The sequence below is a fragment of the Cupressus sempervirens genome, chromosome 6, assembly GCF_028749045.1.
Source record: "Cupressus sempervirens isolate cs-2001-9-10 chromosome 6, ASM2874904v1, whole genome shotgun sequence".
In the NCBI taxonomy this organism is placed as follows: Eukaryota; Viridiplantae; Streptophyta; class Pinopsida; order Cupressales; family Cupressaceae; genus Cupressus; species Cupressus sempervirens.
In genome coordinates this window covers 378929474-378945263 of record NC_143123.1, presented here as the reverse complement: position 1 = coordinate 378945263, position 15790 = coordinate 378929474, and the positions used below count along the sequence as shown (strand labels likewise).

Below are 15790 nucleotides of genomic sequence, written 5' to 3'. Positions count from 1 at the left end.
TCCAAAGGTCATGCCCTTCCAAATGATGGGCCATATCTTTTTTAAAACATAATTTGCACCTTTTGCTGGAACCAATTGTTATCCTCTAAATAAATTTTAATAATTGTTTTATTATTATGTGATTTTATTATAATGGTTGTATATAATTGCCGTAAAAACTTCATTTCCAATATTTGAATTTCATTGTTTGTATTTGTTACTAAAGTTTTGCACGTGTAAAATTTAAGTATGAAAACAAAGAAAGTACATCAAAGCCATTCATTTCACAAAAGAATGTCCTTGTATTATTCATCAAAAGATAGATACAAATGATATTTACAACTGATTGAATGAAATGAAATACTGAAAGTTACTTTCTCACACAATTGGCTATGAGAGTAACCTTCAGATTTACTAATATCTATCTCTATTCTATGAAAGTGCACAGACATGAAATAAAGAGCATAGAATGAGAGGGTCGTAGGGCACCTTGCTTGCTGCCCCAAACTGTATTTCCTCCTAGTCTTTGAGTCATGCACACAAAGAAGATGGATAGATTCAATGGATCTAAACAATGACGAAAACACCTTACCTCATGTGCAAACAAACTATGATACCGTCATATATCATGCACTTGCATAAAACAAAAAATGTATATCAGTATATCAAAGGAAATCATGATCACATCAAATTTTATTGCTAACATGTTTGTTTCTTGTGCAAAATCTTATCTCTCATAGGTACACAGATATAATCGTAGGCTCCCACGAGGGTTATTGAGCCCAACGTGCCTATAAGAGATAGGATCACGAAAACTAATCAAAAGGCACATTATAAGTGTCAAAGGTGCAAAAGTGAACAATGTAAGAGTATGATATTGCATTTATGAATGATACATGTGCCTCGTTAATGCAAACATTAATCAAACAAGGGCTCTGGTAGAGCCTGAGTCCCTGCCTTCTGTTTCATTGTAGCAAAAACAGTTTATGAGATGCAATGAAAAGAACTTGTTTAAACAAGCAGTATGCTATTTCTAAAATAAATACATTAACATCAGAATCAAAATCAAATGCCAATACTAAATTAGAAATCTGTTCATAGTACACTTTTTATTCAGAAACTGTTAAGAAGACAGTCACAACAGATAATGTTTACATCCACTATAGAAAACATAGGAATAAATGAATGAAATTAATTGAAAATTACAAGTTACCAAAGCTGCTTAAGACAACATAAGGTGTGGAAATTAACGAGGCCATTAATCTGTGGACTGATAAGTTTTACAGGTGAGAGAACAGCACATGGCTACTAAGTTTATGTCAAAAGATTCTGTTTTCTGTGTGCTATGTGCAAGGATTTGGTGGTTACAGTGAGAGATAACAGCATCCTTTACAATAATTGCAGGAATCAGAATTGAAATAAGTATTGACTTATATCATTTACCAAAATCTGGAGAAGAGGAAAGAAGCATTTGAGCAAAAGTAAAGTTTGAAAACTGAAATAGCACAAAGACTGTCTCTTTAAAGAGCTGAAAGTAAAGCATCTAATGTTGCATGAAAATCTTAAACTAATTGAGAGTGATACAAAATATAGTTCTTTGCTGTTCAATTTTTATGATGACAAATGAAGTTGTATTCATTACAGCTGTTGATGTATTGCTTTCCAATGTAAGACAAACTACAGTTATTTGTTGTTCGGTGTTCATGATAACAAAAGAAGGTGCATTTAGTACAGCTATTCATATATTACTTTACACTTATACAAAATGTAGTTGTCTGTTATTTGTTTTTCATGATAACAAAGGAAGCTGAGTGCTGATACTATATAGCTGAAAAGATCAGAACACAGACTGTTGGTGAAGCTAAAACTTGACTGGCTAAAACAAAATCTGTTTGATAGTGTTGTTCATGTTATTGTTAAGTCCAAGGTGCATATTTTTCCTGCAATACAAAAAGTTAAGAAGGTTAGCAATGTAGAAATGAGTCGAAGAAAATATGCAAACAGCTGAAAATGACTAGAATGTTAGCTTACCATGTTGGTTTCTATGGTGATTGAAAGAATGGAATTATCCATTGCTAGTGTGAATGTGCCATGTATGTTGAAGTTTTGCATTATGTAGACAGCTGTAGACATTTGTTCCGTGTACTGGTTGAAGTGGATTCTGGTCAGCTCTGGGAAGCTGTCCTCAAGTAGCTTTCCATGTAGGCAGCAGTCAACAATGTTATCCTCTGTTTCAATGACACATTGGAGGTAAGGTTGGAAATTGAATGTTGTGGTTTTGCCACAGTTTGTGCAATGTATCTCTCTTGTCCTTGTGCTTGCAGATAGTGAGACTGTCTGTTGACATATTGTGCATAGTGGCTGGTATGGTGTTTGGTGGAGATTCTTTGTTCGTAGTGTTCCTGTAACCTGAAAGTGAATGGGAGAAGTTAGTGAATATGTGTGTAATTTGTCGAGTCTTGTGCATATTAGCATGCAGTCTATGTGTGTTTGATGCTTTATTACCTGCAACTTTGTTTCTGCCAGATTTTGGAGTGCTGTTTTTGTGCATTGATCATTGAGCATATCAATAAATGTGGATTGGCCTGATCGTAGTATTGTTGAGCCTCTTGGACCATTGCGAGTTACATTTTTGAGTAATAGTAGCAGCGGTGTTGGTTTTCTAGATGATGCGTAGATATTTTGTAGATTTTTGTATGCATAGCTATGGTTTTGGAAGACTTGGAGTTGTAATAATGAGTATGCTGTTAGTTGCTGGAATTAGTTGGAACTGTAAAGCATTTGCAAAAAATGAATTTTAAATTTGAAACTTATATCTTACAGTTGCAGTGTCAGAAGGGAGTTCTCCATCTCTGATCTGTAGCTAGAACTGCTGTGCTGTTTGCTGGTGGGGTGTGACAAGAACGCCGAGGCTTCCAACTGGGTATGTATTTGGTGACTGTATTAGCTGCGATATTTTTGTGTCCGGTGCTAGCTTTTGTTGTTTGCATACAGTAGTAATTTTCTGAATCTGGGTGTCTGAAGTGAGCTGTAAGCAGTATTCAGCGTCTCCTCTTTCAAAATCTGATTTTTTGTTTATCTTGAAGTTCTCTATGCGGATGCTTGTGCCAGGAGTCAGCCAATGCAGATATTTGTCAACCAGCTTGTTGGTGATGTTTATTGTTATTGTTTTTTGAGCATGTTTGTCAATCATATCTATGTGTGCAATTGGTGATCCTTGCTGGCTCGAAGAAGCTGTCTTGCAAGTTGGTCCATATGTTATTAGTATGTCGCCCTCAAATATGCTTGCTGATTGTGTTGTGCAAATGTCGAATATGGTTGAAGGTTCAGATGCTTCTACCTTTTGTCTGCATGTAGAAACGTGTTTGTGTTAGAAGCTTCGTGCTTCTATTGTGTATGTGTTCAAATGAGCAATTGTTTTTGAGCATACTTACTTTTTCTGCTTGCTTTCTTGCTGGCTGCCCAATTGTTGTGTTTTGTCTTTGGTTTCCATAGTCTACAAGAAATAGTCAATAAAATAAAATTAGTAACTTGTATTTTTAGTCTAATCTTGGTAGCATGTCTGGTATGGTTTATAGCATTGATGGTGTAGAAGAATGTGCAATATGTCAGTGGAAGCTTCTAAGTCAATGGTGCAATGAGATTTATTGTATCAAATTTGTGTGTCTTTTGCATTGGGTTTACTTGTTATAGTTGATGTTGTAGTACGGGAGCAAAGTGGTCTGTCCAGTATGTGTCTAAAACAGTGTGGATAGTTGTCTCAGGATTGATGTTTTTTTAATCCATATATGGTCTAGTAGGCTTCCTGTGTGTGTTGTAGGCTTGTCAACCATTAGGAAGAGGTCATGGTGTTGCATAAAAAAATGCAGTTGGGATTGTTGTTTTGTTTGTTTAAACATGTCAATCTTCAGATCTCCTGCAACAATTAGTTTTGATGTTGTTGGCAATGTTCTTGTTATGGTTTCTATGAGGTTGAATATGTCGCTGATTTGTGCTTTGGGTGTCAAATATACGTTTACAATTCGGAAGTTGGTTTTGTTGTAGAAAATGTCAACTATTATTGATTCCAAGTATTCTGTTGCAAATGTTTCCAAATTTTGCAAGACAGTATGTTGTGCGCAACATGTCATAAGGCCATGAATGGAATGTGAAGGATACAATCTGAAGATTTTGGCAAGTTGTGGGACATGATCGAGGTTGCTTATTCTTGTTTCTTGTAAGCATAGTACAGTTGCGCTACACAAGTCATGGTCATGAGCAATTTCATCTGCATGTAGTAGTAGACTACGTGTATTTATTGTGCATATTGTCATATTGGTTGATGTTTGTGAAGGAAGAATGTATTTTAATGGCCATTTTGTGGAAGTTTCTAGGCGTTGTGTCTCAGAGTGTACTTTTTGTGATAGCCTTAGGTTTTGATGTTGTAGTCTATGAATCAAGTATAGTGAGTCAATGTCTTTGATACGTGACAACGCAGTATAAACTAGTCCATGTTGACAGACTTTGTGTGGGTCAAATGCAACTGCGTCCATTGTGAGCCCTTGTGCCCTATGAATAGTTCTAGCAGAAGCTAATTGAAAGGGGAACTGTGAGTGGTTAATAACCTTGGTTGCTATTTTCACTCGTCTAGTGATTCGTGTCAGTGGTGTCCATGTTTGAGGTATGGATTCTGTGTAAAGACATTGCATTTGTTGACGATGTAGTTTTCTGACTTCTGGATCATTGAACTGTATCCAAACAATGTCTTGTTTATCTTTTGTATATGACTAGAAAATTCCATCAGCACCATTTACTAATCCATCTTCTATATCAAGGTTTCCTGCTATAAGTTCTACGAGTATTCCTTGCTTGACAAGTATTTTTGCTGGTAGCATTGTTCTTTCAGTTTGGTAGATGTTTTTTTCAATGGTTATATCTTTGTGATCTATAGCGTCAAGTATATGCATTGGAGTGGGCATGTACTCTAGCATTCTTCTATTTTGTTGGTCTACATCTATGTTTCGTTGGAACAAATGAGGTAGGCTTGGGTCATTTGGTATAGGTCTATAACATTTTGCATTTATGTAATGGATGTCCTCATCAGTTTGTTGACAAGTTCTGATTCGATTCAAAGTGGAGATGAATTGTTCATTGGTTTGTCTAATGACATTGTGTAGTTCATAATGTTTGACATTTTCATTCCAAAATGTGTAGTGGATAATTTCATTGTTTATCTTTGGTTGTTCAAGTCACTGCAAAATATTATGTCTATGTTTCCAAATGCCTTTGTCGGTGTGTGTTTTATTTGTCGTAGTCGTCTGTCTATGTTGTATAACATTGTAGACCCTACCAGAGATACCTCATCAATTAGAAGGACTTGTAATTGCTCAAGTTTTTTCGTCAATCTGTCTAGTGTGTCAGAATCTAGTGGTTTTAGATTTGAACAATTCGATGGTAGGTGAAATATTGAATGAGCAGTGGTTCCCCCTGCATTGTATGCAGCTTTTCCTGTTGAAGCAATGACGATTCCTTTTGGCTTTAGAGGATCGCTGTCTAGTTGTTTGTCATATAGCCTGATCAAAGCCTCGTAAACCACTTTTGCTGTGTATGTTTTGCCAGTTCCAGCTCCGCCAGTGAGGAATAAGTAAATTGGTTTTTCTAGTGCAAGTCTCTTTGACATTATCACGTCCTTTAATATTGCTTGTTGTTCTTTGTGTAATTTTCTTCGCATCTTGAAATATTCTTCACTACTTTTAAGGAAGGGGTGTGCAATTTCTGAGCATATTGTTTTCGAGTTGATTTGGTCTAATTTTGTTTGCTTTTTCTGCATTAGATCAGGGAAAATGTCATAATGTTCTTTTATAAGTGAGTTCTTGTTGCAGTCTATTTGGCGATCAAAGATGATTGTGCTATTGTTGTCCATTTGAACTTGTGTTGCTACTTCGTCAATGTCACCCCAAGTGTAGTCAATTTGACTATTGAACTTTTTTTCATTGTTTGCTATTTCTGTTTTGTTTAAGTTAAATGCTTCACTCCATGTCTTTTGACCACAAAATAGTGTTTGCTCATTGCATCTAAACGGTATGTATAACATCAATTTTTCTCTGCAGTAATTCTGATAGTCAACATGTGGATTGTATCTGACGTATCGTATGATTTGTGGCTTATGCCTTCTTTGCATGTTGCCTTTGCTATTGTAATAAAATGCGACATACTCTGCAAGCGACAAATTTTCTAGTGTGTTTGGTCTTGCTATGTATTTTTCTATTGCAGATGCATAAATTATGTCTTCTGAATTGTCTTCTTCTTTGGCCAATAGTCTTGGACTTTTGAGCATGACTACTCTACTTTCAGATGGTGCAGTATTGATGAATGTTGTTTTTCTTGACGACTTTCTTAATGGCAATGATAAAGCAATGTGAACAGCTTGCCAACTAGACATTTGTTGATGGTTGAGCAATGCATTTCCAAGTCGGCGTATGTATTGTGTCTTGTCGTCATAAGTCGTAGTACATTGTCTTCACAATTGGCGAAAGGCTAATGATGTTGTCGTGTCTTGCTTAGTCATGTATGAGCAATAGTATGATGCCACAGCATATGCATCTAATATGAATTGTGTATCTGTGTTCGCATACAACAAGGCTGGAACTTTTCTTGCAAATGCATTTGTCCAAATGTCTGCTGGATTTTGTTTCAGTAGTAGAACTCTTTTTCTCAATGTTAGTTGTATTAATGTCATGTACTCAGTTTCTGTTATGTTGAGATCTTCAAGGGAGTTGTCAAATGTAATGTTCTTTGTGTATCGCTTATTTTCCAATTGATGCAAAATTTGTTTTGTTTTGTCTTTCACTGCATTGTCTGTTGTTGTCAATGGCTCCAAAATTATTGTTTCTCGCATTGGCGGCAAAGGGAAATTGAAGCGACAATTAGATGTCCTATATTTCTTGCAACTTTTAGTATGATGATGTGTTTGCATGTTTACAAGGTTTTCGTCTAGCAATGTTGAATCGGATGAGATGTATCTATCTACAAAGTTTACAATTTGCTCGTGTGTGCACTTTCCAAATATTGGTGCGTCTCTAATCCATAACATAAAGTGGACATGTTCATTTCCTCTATTTTGGAATTCTGTGACAAAGAAATAGTCCAAGACTTCACCAAATAAGTCTGTGTTTGCCATCATCATTTTGCGAAATGCGTTAAGTCTATGGTTGAAGTAACGGGTACAAAGTACTGGGCTTTGCCTTAGTTCAAAGTCTAAATTCCTATCCTCTATAGTTTCATGATGTTTTTGCTCTTGTTTTTTAGACATTTGTTGTAGACCTATATGCAATGGTTGCCATAAATGTTCTGCACTTGTTAATGTAACAAAGAATGTTGGTGGCCCCAATTGTCTAATCATTGCAAATATATTTTTCCTTGTGTTTTCTAGGTAGTCTGGAGATGTCCGACAATTTTGAGTGATCTAAAACCTATTGGTGATCTTAATATTTGTTCAAGATTTGCAGGAGTTCGTACATCTTTTGCTAGCAACTTTTTCCCTTTCAATTTTGCTTTTCTTATGTAGAACCATGCCAATGATGATATTTGTTCTATGATTATTTTCACAGCTTTAAAGAAAATATCTATTATATGTGTTGCAAAGTCATAGTCTTGATGCATAAGCTCCTATTTACATATTTTTTGACATGAAAACCTACTCATGATGTCTGATGCGCGTGCATATCCATAGAATAGCGTGGGGAAGTTCATTTCTTTAGAATTTCTATCTTGGAAAATGCCAAGAGGCTTTATTCCCTCTGAAAGTGCAATTTGAATTATTGTTGTGTCAAGATCTTTGATTGATTGTGTGTCATTGAACCAATGAATTAGTGATTCTGAAGTTAGCTCATCATCAAGTTCATAGTTGTCGTCATCACTTTCAGGTTGGAAGTCGATATCTATGCATCTTTGTTTTTGTGTTGTTTCTATCATTGTTTTCCAGCTTTCTACTATATGTACCTTCTATTCAATATACAATGGTGTTGTTGCTAGTTTTTGTAATGCATTTATTACATATGCTGGTCTTATGTTTCCTTGAGCATATGCATTCTCGTACTCTAGTTTTCGCTTTAGCATGATTGCAATTGTTTTGTTCTCATCTATTCCTCTTGGCAATGCTTGTTGCACTTTATCAATGTTAACGGGAACATTGATTATTGTGCCTGTCAAGCCATATTGTGATCTTTTGTATCCTAGTTGCCTTATTTGTGCGAAAGCAATTCGCAATGACACTAATCTTTCCTCTAACGAAGTCAAGTTTTGCACAACACCTATGTGTGGGTTTCGTCGTATATTCCAGGGTGCTGCATAGCATGGAACTTTTTGACATGTCGTAGCTTTGCAACATTGTTTACAAACAAATTGTCCTGTGACAATTTTCTTTTTGTCATGTGCAATGGGAAGTGATAAGAAAGCCTGAACAAATGTTTCATCAATCATACGTATGTTTTTGTGGAAATTAAGCATCTCACAGATATTGCATGGATGAGTGGGTGTGTCACTAATGTTGTGCAAGTATCGTGTAATTGATTTTTGCATTCTAATTTCTATTGAGGGTTTTTGAGCATTTTGCCGCTTTGATCGAGTCCTTTTGATCCCAAAACATTGGGCATTGTTCTTAACATCTTTGTGATCATTATCTGTATTTGGTTGTTGTTTGCTATTTTCACGTATTTTGGCTTTGACACATCGGAGGGACTTTCTCATATTGGAATTATGTGGCAATGTGGCGGTAATTGTTGGCAGAGTGCTTTTTCTTGTATAGATATCAGTTTGCTCAGGTTGTTGAACTTGGTCAACGCCTTCTACAATTCAATGTTGTTTTCCGTTGACATTTTTGTTATTGTTGTTTCAATGCAATTGTATATCAACATGATGTAGTTGTTGAACTTGGCCAACAGTTTCTATAGTTTTATGTTCTTTTTGCATGTTTGCTATTGACTTGGCAGTGTTTGTATCACTAGTTTTTGTAATCATTTTCTATGTTGGTTTTGGAGAAGTATCCGACTATGTTTGTGTACTCTATACCAGTATATTAGTTCCTGTCAATCTATGGAATACAAATATGACCTCTAGCATTACTAAATTGGAAATTAACATCAGTTTGATAGTCGACAAACACAATTGCAAATATCATACTATATTCACAATATAGAGTAAATTTGACAATATATATATATATATATATATATATATATATATATATATATATATATATATATATATATATATATATATATATATATATATATATATATATATATATATATATATATATATATATAATATGTGTGTGTGTGTGTGTGTGTGTGTGTAGCAAGAACATAAATAGAGAGCTAGTTACAAAGTAAAGAAAGCAAGAAACCTTAGCTCATCAGTTTGAGATCAGTGACTATACTATTACACTAGTTTTTATGAATCTATGGGACATAAAAATGAGTTCTAGAATTGCTAAATTGAAAATTACAATCAGTTTGCTAGTTAGCAAAGGCAACTGCAAATATGGTACTCTATTGAGACTACAGAGTAAGTTTTACCATGTAACGTTTATTGATCCTACTGCAAAATGTATTACTAACCTCCTTTGTTAGTGGCGCAGGGCTTTAAGCAATGTGAAACTGAAAGTTGTAATCAGTGTCCTGTGAGAAGATGAAAAATAGCAACTATTTCAGTGCATCGTAAAGACAAAATTTTAAGATAAATAAATAGTTTACACTTATGAAAAGCATTCCAAAAAAACAAAATTCTGTAATAGATTGTTGAATGATAGTTTGTAGTAGTAGGAACTTAAAAAATCATTTTTAATTTGAATTTAATGCATGATATAGAATAAATGTTTTGCTAAAAGTGATATATGATATATACAAAATTAGAACTAGGAATTTATTAACATATTATTAATGAAAATTTAAAGTGAATTCAATGTAGATGCATACATTAAATTAAAAGTTTAATGTAATTAATTAAATAGTAAAAATAGTTAAATTAAAAGTTTCATGTGATTTATTAAATAGTAAAAATAAAAATTAGAATAATAAAAATAAATTTTGTAAAGAGTAAGGTTTATTAAATAATAATGAAAGTTAAAATTACATAAAAAATAAATTTCTTTTAATAAGAAAATTTGTACTATTTGTACTATTTATTTTTAAAATAATTATGTTTATTTTAAAATAGTAACTCCTATTCTATTTTGTTTGTAATAATTAAGATTTTTTTTTTAATAACAAAAGGTTGATTTGAAACATTTCAATTTCTGAATTTAAAACCATATTATCCTAGGCAATTCTCAGATTGCCTAGGATTTACAAGGAGGGCTCTTTCGAATGGAAAGAAGCGATTGCTTTTTCATTAAATCAAAAATGGAAACAATCCCTCGCTTTTCTAGGGTTCGATTTTGTAGAAAACGTTTTCGACGACAGTGCTAGGATTTACAAGAAGGGCTCTTTGAATGAAAGTTCGCTTTATATGATGAAATAAACTACAAATTCCTCTCTATGCCGAAAAAAGAGAAGATTTTATTATTATTTTGGAATGCTAATGCTCAAGCGTAAAGGCTTACACCCTTGGATCAGGCTTCTTCTGCTGTGTCATATTCTAAAGTTCGGAAAAGCAATATTTTATAAAGCAATTATTCAATGCATATTCCTAATTTGTGATTGGATTAAGCAAAATTTATCGAGCTTTTTGGCATTTTTGAGAATTAAAAATAAAAAGAAATTGTGAAAAGATGACAATGAGATAAATCACATGGACTGCAAGGAGATAAGGAGGAATTTATTGTCTGTCAGACAAATTCCAGCTGGACCGCCGGTGAATGCATTGTGAAGAAGGTCTGCTCTGTTTACAATCGTTCAACAGGTGAATTGAAAATTCAAACTTTTCTCTCAGCATTTGATGCGAATTTTGAGATCCCCATTTCGTTAAACAGTTCATTGAATTATCAAGAGGGGACTTGCCATTCCTTTTATCCACGTGTTTAGTAGTTTACTTTATATCCTACAATTTGAGTTACTAAATCTTGCTTTGAATTATGGAAATGTCTTTAAGCATTTTTAGTTGGACATGACAAATTCAGTTCAATTTTGAACTTGGGATAGAAGTTTAAACTTGGGGGCACACAAGTTGAACAATATATCAGGTACACAGACATATGTAGCCTAGATATCTCCACGGTCTTAGTTCTGGTGTGCCTTGGACCTGAATAAAAACCCATTAAAATATGAAGGGAATAAAGGAAAAAGACTTAAGCCTTTTTTACATCATAGTAGAAAAAATTATAAAATATGAATGGAATAAAGGAAACTTTGTTTATTGTTATTTGTTAAAAAATAAAACCACTTTGAGGCAACTTGATCTAAGAAGACGCTTGCCGAATGCAAGCCAAAATTTCAGGTCATTTTTCCTGTTTTGCTTCAAGTTATACATACGAGTTTTATTGTAAAACTTTTAACTTTTAGAACCCCAACTTTTTGAAATAGTTATCAGATCGAGGACTCAGGAAATGTTGGTTTCTAGCATTTTTTGTAATTGGAAATATTGAAGTTTATGTAGGTTTCATTTCCTCGGCGTTGAATACACAGTCCACATTGATTGTTCATTCCTTACAGTAAAAGGCAAAATGGGCTGGTCGGGAACTTGTTCGATTAAATACCCATATATCAGAAATTGATGAAAATAGAATCAAGACACCGAAAAACGTCTTGGCTTGGAGCGAATCCATTGAGACGTAGAGAACAGTAAATGTAAGCGAAAAAATGCCTCTGAATTAACCCATTCACTACCCATCTTTAATACCTACTTTATAATCTTAAAAAACAAAAACATTTTTAAAACTAAGAAAGCAATTTTTGAAAACTGAAAGATTTTTCAAACATCACATTTGCAAAATGGGAAAAAAAATGAAAAGATCTCTGAAACTTCAGTTGCAGATTTCTTACCATTGTTCTCTCTTCCGATAACTCGCATACAGGCTTTCAATGCGGAGGGAAAACACAATCTTCAGCAAAACGAAAGTTTTGGAAAACCCAAATATCTCACAAAACTTAAACTGCCATTTCTTACAACGGAAAAATATATGCACTATATCCTACAGTCGGTCGCCTTTACGGAACAATTAATGGTTGTTTCATGCTTTCTAACACGCCATAAATGCGTTTCTATCCTTTCGTAATGGCAACAATCAATGTTTTTTAATGCCTGCGAAGGAAATTTATTTCAATTTTAAAATATGAAAAGGTCTGAAAACCCGACTAATTTCTGTTTCGTCCAATCATAAATTAGCAATAACTACATCATAATTGTTTTTTTAAATATTTCGTCTCCAAACATTATACTATGACATTGTCCAAGTCAAAAAAAAATAAATTAGGGACTAAAAAGGGTTCACCGAAAACATTAATCCCTGCCTTAAAAAGGCAGGGACTAACAAAGGAGAGCAATGTTATGGGCCAATCAAATCAATTGGAGCATATGGATAAAAACACATATTCTGAAGTCATACATTGTGTCAGAGGAAAAACAATACTTCCATAATCCTTTCAGCATTCAGTAACTAGTGAGCAATAGGTAAGCATACACTAATATGCAGAAAACAAGATAGAAGTTGTGGAGTCAAAACAAGATGGAAAATAAATGCTTCAGATATGATAGTAAAATAAGGACTCTACGCATGATTCCTGCAATATTGCAATGCTTCTAGTTCGTAATGGGCCAGTAATTTCAAACAAGTTTTTCAAGAAATGGAATTTCTATTGCATTTTAATACAAATTTTTACAGTTTCTTGAGATTTTAGATAATCTTCCCTAAGCATGGGGATTCGAGAGATGCATATAGATAATCATATTGGAGATCATACTGGAGCAAATAAACAGCTTGGTTAAAACAACAACTATGGAATGAATTTTCACAGCTTGTAAGCAATCCAGATTCTGGAAAAGGTTTTTTATAACGCAGCTTCATAAATGTCAAAGAAAGAGCAAATTTTGTTATTAGGTTTAGACTTGTTTTGAGCCCAAAAAATCAAAATGAGGACAAAATCTATTTACATAGAGTAATATATGCAACGCTTGTGATGTGTTAGTATCATTAAATCTGCAGTGTATGGGAATTTCAAACTGAAGAAGACCCAGACAGGATTGTGAAAATACTTCTACAGCTGGTGTACAAATTTGGAGTTCACATTTTGATTCAGGTAGCAAACAAGTTCTTGTAGCCTATAAAAACAACTGATTTATTCCAGAAATAACTCATAAACATGCACAGTAAGGGAGCTATGGATATCAGAGTTTGCAGCTTTCATCAGACAAGATCTTAAAAGTGGAGTTACAGTAATTCATAGGATGGATATGCATCTGATATATGTCAGATTTGTGTTGCAAGGTTGCCAAAAGTAAATGCCAGATTTGGAAAAGGTAGTATCAGCAAGCCCTTATCAGTTATAGAGAAATCATGCTCATCTTTAGCCAAGACACCGTACAGTTAGTTTTTTCGTTTTCATAGAAAGATTTGCTAAAAAAAAAATGCAAGGTTTAAAGCTCGAACCCCATCAGAGATGTCAACAAGCACATAAGTAATATCAAAGAGCAAATGTCTAAAATGGAAGCCCAGATTTCAGACTGGGAGCCCAACAAATACCCAGAATGAAAAGCTGGAAGATTCATATAGAGGGGAATGTGAAAATCTATAAAAGATGCCAGCTAGCAACAAAAAATCAAATATTTTATTCCAACTTGCAACAATAAAGGAAGAGAGCTCATATATAGAACTGAATGATGTGTATTAAAAGCTACTTACAACTGCTTAAATTAGCCTCCACATGAACCACAAAAGGCTCCATTTTAGAGAAAAAGACCCACTCGTAGCTGGAAGAAGGCTACAAAATGGCATGTGAAAAGATATAAAATCAGATGTTAAGCTCCAGAAATGGCTCAAATTGACCCAGTTTTGTGCCAAAATTCAAGCTTAAAACTCCAAGCAAACATTACCGAATTCTCAGTTACATTGCACGACAACAAAGAAGAAAAACGATGATACAACAACAGATCCTAAATACTGCAGATAACTCCAGTCAGCAATAAAGATGAAACCATATTCGAGCCAAAGTTCACCCCATAACTGGCAATGACAGTGAAGAGATCAAAGACCCAATTCGAGCTTGAAATCAAGGAGAAATTTGCAGTTGTCGCCATAAAAAATGCCGGAAAGCTAGGGTTTCAAGACTTCTCCGCTATTTTTTTTCCTCCAAAATTCCTTGACATTCGAATGACACAAATGACATAGTTTTCACCTTTTATTTATTCCTTAGTCATATTGTAAACTCATTTCGGGTCCTCCCTTGTGTAAATGTTGTAAAATATTTCTTTTTGTTAATATGATAATGCATAATCTTTTACAATTAAAGTTATGTGTTATTATATTAATAAAGGAGTGGTCATTTTGTTGCAAATGTTTAAAAAAATGTAATTATTTTATAATTGACGATTTATAAGTGTATTATATTATAATAAATATCAATGCAACATAATAATGATTGGGAGTCTTGAATTTTTCAAAATTCAAATTATAGGTAACAAAAACATTTGTTGACTAAGAGATAGGTGGCATCTTTGGATAATATTTTGGGTTAGTTAACGTGTCATCATAGACACATGATAGAATGTGAGTCAGAAGGACATTTGGCATCTTTTTGGAGTCGTGAGAGTCCTATTTTTGACTGCTTACTTCCAAATTCAAGTTGATGACTCGTATTTTGTTGGATTTGCATTGATAAGGGGACCTAGTTTGAAGGAAAAGTTCAATTTGTTGAAAACAATTGGAGGGAATTTAAGAGTTGTGGAGTCATTCTAAGAAGTTCAGATTTGACTTCTTTCTAGTTTTAAAAGCCATTTATGAGCAGTTGGAGTCTTTTAGGGGTAGTTTTGATGAGCTATTGGGTTGTTTATTGGATGGAGTGACTTTTTCCAAGAGGAGGGATTCTTTTCAATGAGTTTTGACTCCTATTTTTGGGCCTTTTAACCAGAATTCGACCTAGTTGGTTGAATTAACATTGTACTTAATGAGTTTTGGCAACTCATTTTAAACAGTTCTCTCTTATGCAGTTTTGGCTCTTAGTGATTTTTTTGAATTCTTTGGGCATATTTTTGCATGATTTTGTAACTTAGTTTATGATACTTAGAGACTATTTTGGAGACTATTTTGGCATAATTTTTATCTTCTTCTTATTTGTCATTTGCAAAGTTGTGTTTTGTGTGATTTGATAAAATTGTTGGTGAAAGCCTCATTTTCCTTTCAGCTTTGTCTCACTTTTGTACCTATTCTGTGATAAATATATGGCATAGGTTGCAAGTTGTGTGAACAGATGTAATGTGTTCTCCATTGTGAAAAGTTTCTTTTCCTTTACTGAGCAAATAGCCATTTCAACTTTTCTGCAAAATATTTATGTGCATGCATGTGTTAGGCAAGTTTTGTGAGTTTGAAATTGTTTCATGGTTTCCAAGTGTAAAAGTTCTCTGAATATTATAGATTCAAATTTTAGGTGTATCACCATAGGTTTAGTTTTGCTTTTTTGTATCTTTTTATCCCTTTCCCTCAAAAAGTTCTCATGATTTTTAGTGAGGCATCCAATAAGAACCAGCTTAGAAACCGGAGGTCTCACTTCATTTGCATGTCCCACATAGAAGTGATTCCCATGTTATACTAGAATTATTGAACTCATTCAGTTCAGTACCAGGTGCAAATTCTGGTACTTAACAATATTGATTTAGAATCGCTGATGGTTTCTCTCCATCG

The 15790-nt window shown here is 34.0% G+C and overlaps 1 protein-coding gene across 3 annotated transcripts in view; it reads left to right on the top strand.

Moving 5' to 3' along the window:
• The window catches only part of LOC149552640 (ubiquitin-protein ligase), a 249298-nt gene that overhangs the window by 56623 nt on the left and 176885 nt on the right, over positions 1–15790 (top strand). The window contains exon 1 of one of the 3 annotated variants that reach the window (XM_089788215.1): positions 2813–2902. The exons of the other annotated variants lie outside the window; for them this stretch is intronic. The gene's annotated coding sequence lies outside the window, so the exon portion shown is untranslated. Of the gene's footprint in view, positions 1–2812; positions 2903–15790 lie in introns of those variants that run through there. 3 annotated transcript variants of the gene reach the window in all.